We start from the raw sequence: 6939 nt of genomic DNA, 5'->3' as shown, positions 1-6939 counted from the left end.
TCACTGGATCTTCTAATACCCCATCTCTCGACACAATATGACCCAAGAATGCTATCTGATCCAACTAGAACTCACATTTACTGAGCTTTGCATACAGTTTGGCTTTTTGAAGCATCCCTAGCACAATTGTCAGATGTTCCACATGTTCCACTTAATCCCTTGAATAAATCAATATGTTGAATATGAAGACGATGACATAACGATCCAGCAGGGATGTGAAAACCTGATTCATCAAATCCATAAACACTGCAGGAGCATTTGTTAACCCAAAAGGCATCACTAGAAATTCATATGCCCATACCTGGTGCGGAATGCCGTCTTAGCAATGTCTTCTACTATAACCCGTAGCTGATGATACCCCGAACGCAAATCTATTTTTGAAAATACCTGTGCCCCATGCAACTGATCAAACAAGTCGTCGATCTTGGGTAACATATGCTTTTTTTTCTTTTTTTTTCCAATTACTACATATACTTCCCTCAAATTTTATTATCTTACCTCCAAACAATTTCAGATAATTTCGTCTCACCTCGTCCTCCCGTTCCCATATTGCCTCCTAATTCGCGTGATGTCTTTATTGTATCTTCACCATAGGTATTACCCTACTTCTCAACTTCCTTTCTTGTCGCTCGAGAACCCGGATTGGTTCCTCTTCATAGGACAAGTCCTTCCCCAATGGTAATGATTCACATCTTATAATATGATTCGGACCTGGGTGATATTTTGTAGTAGGGCTACGTGGAATACATTATGAACCCTATGATACCGAGGAGGAAGTGCTACCCTGTACGCAACTACCCCCACCTTCTCCAACTTCTCAAACGGCCTTATGAAACGGGGACTTAACTCCATTTTTTCCCAAAATTTCTCACTATCCCCCGTTTATACCCGAATCCTCGGCATCTCGATGTCCACCAACTGCCGCTCTCTGATTTTCTAAACCAAGGCAGGTTGTGCCCTCAAACTAGCCACATACCTTCTATTGTCCCCTTCTTGAATACATAATTATTGCATGGATTCCCGTAAACACCACTCAAACACCATCAAATGAGCTAACACCCCGGTACTCTTACTACTGAGGGCATCTGCCACAACATTTCCCTGTCCGGAGTGATACCAGATTCTACAGTCGCAATCCTTCAATAGGTCTATCCATCTCCTCTGCCGCATATTCAATTCCCGCTATATGAAAAGATACTGTAACCTTTTATGGTCTGTATAAATTTCAAAGGTTTTTCCCACATAAATAATGTCACCACACCTTTAAGGCATAGACTACCGCAGCAAGCTCCAAATCATGGGTTGGATAATTCCTTGTGTCCTTAATTGTCGAGACCCATACGCTTTAACCTTCCCCTGTTGCATTAATACACAACCCAATCCAACATGAGATGCGTCGCTATACACTGTAAAATCACCTTCTCCCGACGAAATGGCTAGTATTAGGGTAGTAGTCAGTCTGCGTTTCAACTCTTGGAAGTTACCCTCACACTTCTCATCCCATTCAAACTTCACATCTCCTTTTTTTTTTGTCAACCTGGTAAAAGGTGCTGCGATACTCGAAAACCTTTGTACAAACCAACGATAATACTCCGCCAACTGGAAAACTTCTAATTTCTGTTATAGTCTTTGTCCTTCCTCACTCTATCACTGCTTCTACCTTTCGCTGGATCTTCTGATACCCCATCTCTCGACACAATATGACCCAAGAATGCTATCTGATCCAACTAGAACTCACATTTACTGAGCTTTGCATACAGTTTGGCTTTTTGAAGCATCCCTAGCACAATTGTCAGATGTTCCACATGTTCCACTTAATCCCTTGAATAAATCAATATGTTGAATATGAAGACGATGACATAACGATCCAGCAGGGATGTGAAAACCTTATTCATCAAATCCATAAACACTGCAGGAGCATTCGTTAGCCCAAAAGGCATCACTAGAAATTCATATGCCCATACCTGGTGCAGAACGCCTCTTAGCAATATCTTCTGCTCTAACCCGTAGCTGATGATACCACGAGCACAAATCTATTTTTGAAAATACCTGTGCCCCGTGCAACTGATCAAACAAGTCGTCGATCTTGGGTAACAGATACTTTTTTTTGTCACTTGATTCAGTTCCCTATATCAATGCACATTCTCATAGTCCCATCCTTTTTCGTAACAAACAATACCGGGGCCCCCAACAGTGACACCCTCGACCGAATAAATTTCTTATCCAGTAGCTTTTGGAACTATCTACTTAACTCCCTTAGTTCTGACCTCACCATCCTGTATCGAACCTTAGAGATTAGCTGGGTGTCGGGCTGGAGTTCTATAGTGAATTCGACCTCTCTATTGGGTAGCAGTCCCGGAAGGTCATCCGAAAATACTTCTGAAAAATCTCTTACCACTGTTATCTCCTAGAGTGTAAGCCTCTTACTCCCGTTCCCTTGTATTACTTCTGAAGTAGTGGCTGCCTCTGGAACTGTTATGGCAACCCCCGTCCTTGAACCAATGGTCTACTAGGCTCTCTCGGTAGGAGACAATCCTGTACGAAGTGTTGAGTGTTTCCACACCGATGGTAGCCCCAATCGTCACTCATACATGGACGATCCCCATGGTTTTTACCGCACCGCGTACAAATTGAGTTACTTAGAGCCATCTGACAACTTGGGCTGCATCTTGTGCCATTCTTTGCCTCTTCTCTGGTGGTAGTCTATAACTGGAAAGTCTCCCTTTTTTTATTGTCAACATGTTCCTTATACAGTGCCTCTACTAACTGTGCCTTTTTCAACACCATATGATACGTAGGTAATGCACACATAGCCACCTGGTGATACAATTCTGACCACAACCCCTTCTCGAACCTTCTGGCCTTCTCAGTTTCATTCATCATAACCTCGGGCGTAAACCCCCTATATATCTCTCGACATACTCCACCACAGACAATCTTCCTTGTCTAAGTCCGGTAAACTCTGCTTCTTTCTGTTGTCTCTAAAAATCTGGAAAGTACTTCGCATTGAAAGCTTCTAGAAACACCTCCCAAGTGATTGGGGAGATCAGAGCTCCTCTTTTCAATTTCCACCAGCGCTCGGCGGATCCTCTTAACATGGATGTAGCCAGTTGTACCTTCTGTTTCGTGGTCACGGTTACCACTTCAAATAATTTTTCTGTTTCCCTTTCCCAATCTTCCGCCACCAATGGGTCAGAACCCCCATTGAAGGCAGGAGGGTTAGCCTTCGGTATTTTTCAATGTTGCTTGTATCCACTACACCTAGGTGAATCCCCTGTTGCGGTACCGATGCTATCTCTGCCTGTAATGCTCTATCCCTAATCATAGTAGCTAGGCTCTTAACTACTCTGCATAGCCGATTAAAGTCCTCTTGTTGCACGCTGGATTACCCCGCATGGGTTGTAGATGGGCCAGTAGCAGGTCTCGGCTATGCGGGAGGGGGCACGGCGTGGCACGAGAGCGGCCCTTGAAATACAGCGAGTGGGTCCTAGGTATTTTTCTATAAAATAATTTTGTAATTATCTTTCTAATATCATTTTGTATAGTATTACATACAATCACATTAATGCTTCGTTGTAATTCAAGCCCTAAAATGGATATTTTTCTGTAATCTTTTTAATGTATTTTTTAATAAAAAATAAAATAGATAAAAAAATAAAAATGTCCCAATTTTCAAACTTTATACAGCCGAAAGGAAAAAAATTTGCAGGTTCATTAACAGAACCTCTATTTCTAAATAACATTGATTTTAAAAAATACATAACTCTCTTATTTTTCGTCCAAAAATTATAAAAAATATCAAATTAAATCTTTTAATCTCTACCTTCATACAAGACCAATATTGCATATATTTAAGTAATAAAACACAAAAGTATTAATTGTAAAAAACTGTTATTACTCAAACATTTAACAAAAATGCAAATTGGAATAAAATTAAATATACAATTAACCAAAATGCTCTGATACCAATATTAGGAAACTTATGGAATTAACATATAATCCATAAAACAATTCTTAACTACTTTTCTAAGATCATTTTGCATAATTTCATATACAATCACATTAATGGTTCGTTGTAGTTCAAGCCCTACAATGGATATTTTTTTGTATTTTTTTGAAAAAAAATTAAAATAGATAAAAAGACAAAAGTGTCACCATCTTCAACCTCTGAGAAAGGAAAACAATTTGTAAGTTTATTTACAGAACTTCTATTTCTAAATAGAAATTATTTTAAAATATACATAATTCTCTAATTTTTTGTCCAAAAATTATAAATAATATACCAAATTAAAATTTTTTTTCTCTACTTTTATTTAAGACCAACATTGCATATATTTGAGTAATAGAACACAAAAGTATTAAATGTAAAAAATTATTATTACTAAAACATTCAACAAAAATGCAAATTGGAATAAAATTAAACATGTAATTAACCAAAATACTCTGATACCAATGTTAGGAAACTCATGAAATTAACATATAATCTATAAAATAATTTTGCAACTTTTTTTCTAAGATCATTTTGCATAGTATCACATACAATCACATTAATAGTTCATTGTAGTTCAAGCCCTATAATAGACATTTTTATATGATTTATTTAAAGTATTTTTTCTGAAAAAAATAAAATAGAAGAAAAAATAAAAATGTCTCATCTTCAACCCCTGAACAACCGAAAGGAAAAAAATTTGTAAGTTCATTGATAGAACCTCTATTTCTAAATAGTATTGATTTAAAAAAATACATAACTCTCTTATTTTTTTTTTCTAAAAATTGTAAAAAATATAAAATTAAAGCTTTTAGTCTTTACCTTCATATAAGACCAATATTGCATGTATTTGATTAATAAAACACAAAAGTATTAAATGTAAAAAATTGGTATTACTCAAACATTCGATAAAAATACAAATTGGAACAAAATTAAACATGCAATTAACAAAAATGCTCTGATACCAATATTCGAAAACTCATAGAATTAACATATAATTTATAAAATAATTCTTTAACTATTTTTCTAAGATCATTTTGTATAATTTCATATACAATCACATTAATGGTTCGTTGTAGTTCAAGCCCTATAATGGGTTTTTTTCTACAATTTTTTCAAAGTATTTTTTCTTAAAAAAAACTAAAATAGATAAAAAGACAAAAGTGCCATCATCTTCAAACTCTGAATAACCGAAAGAAAAGTAATTTGTAGGTTTATTGACAGAACTTCTATTTCTAAATAGAATTGATTTTTGAAATTATATAACTTTATAATTTTTTGTCCAAAAATTATAAATAATATACCAAATTAAAATTTTTTTTCTCTACTTTTATTTAAGACCAACATTGCATATATTTGAGTAATAGAACACAAAAGTATTAAATGTAAAAAATTATTATTACTAAAACATTCAACAAAAATGCAAATTGGAATAAAATTAAACATGTAATTAACCAAAATACTCTGATACCAATGTTAGTAAACTCATGAAATTAATATATAATCTATAAAATAATTTTGTAACTTTTTTCCTAAGGTCACTTTGCATAGTATTACATACAGTCACTTTAATAGTTCACTGTAGTTCAAGCCCTACAATAGACATTTTTTTGTGATTTTTTTAAAATATTTTTCTTTAAAAAAAAGTAGAAGAAAAATAAAAATTTCTCCATCTTCAACCTCTGAACAACCAAAAAGAAAAAAATTTGTAGATTCATTAATAGAACCTCTATTTCTAAATAATATTGATTTTAAAAAATGCATAACTCTTTTATTTTTGGTCCAAAAATTATAAAAAATATCAAATTAAAAGTTTTAGTCTTTACCTTCATATAAGACCAATATTGCATATATTTGAATAATAAAATACAAAAGTATTAAATGTAAAAAACAGCTATTACTCAAACATTCAACAAAAATGAAAATTAAAAAAAATTAAACATGCAATTAACCAAAATGCTCTGATACCAATATTAGAAAACCTATGGAATTAACATATAATCCATAAAATAATTCTTTAACTATTTTTCTAAGATCATTTTGCATAATTTTATATATAATCACATTAATGATTACTTTAGTTCAAGCCCTACAATAGATATTTTTCTGTAATTTTTTCAAAGTTTTTTTTTTAAAAAAATTAAAATAAATAAAAAGACAAAAGTGTCACCATTATCAACCTCTGAACAGCTGAAAGGAAAAAAAATTTTAGGTTTATTGACAGAACTTCTATTTTTAAATAGAAATTATTTTAGAAAATATATAATTCTCTTATTTTTTCTCTAAAAATTATAAATAATATTTCAAATTAAAGTTTTTGGTCTCTACTTTCATCTAAGACCAACATTGCATATATTTGAGTAATAGAACACAAACTATTAAATGTAAAAAACTATTATTACTAAAACATTCAACAAAAATTCAAATTAGAACAAAACTAAACATGTAATTTGTAACGACCCCAGAAATATCCAAAGGGTTCCCTACGGACCCGGTCCATCCACCATCTCTCAGGATATCTAGTCAGGCTGTCCACATTATCCATTTTGCCTTTTTCCTTGATCTCAATCATCCAATCTTACACAACATGTAAACCAGTAATTGACACCAAACAAGACAACACAGTATCGGGTTCACCATAATACAAACCATAATAAAAGAAACCATGATTTATGCATACGAGACCATAACATAATTACATCAAACATCATACTGCATTTTATACTGAAAATTAGATCAAACAACAACTAACCAACAATGTATCAAACTCGGGCTCCATTGGCAACCTTAATCAATTATACATCTATAAAGTCACAGAGTAGAGTTTAATTATTTATTTAGCTTTAATACCGTGATAGGAAACAGGGTGAGGGTTCCTTACTTGTTTCGGGGTCTGAATTCGACTACTGCCTACAGGCTGTCCCTAATTTCCCTGAATTTTTTCTGAAAAA

The sequence above is a fragment of the Carica papaya genome, chromosome 4 (assembly GCF_054855325.1).
Source record: "Carica papaya isolate Zhongbai chromosome 4, ASM5485532v1, whole genome shotgun sequence".
Taxonomy (NCBI): Eukaryota; Viridiplantae; Streptophyta; class Magnoliopsida; order Brassicales; family Caricaceae; genus Carica; species Carica papaya.
This window is presented reverse-complemented; position numbering follows the sequence as displayed.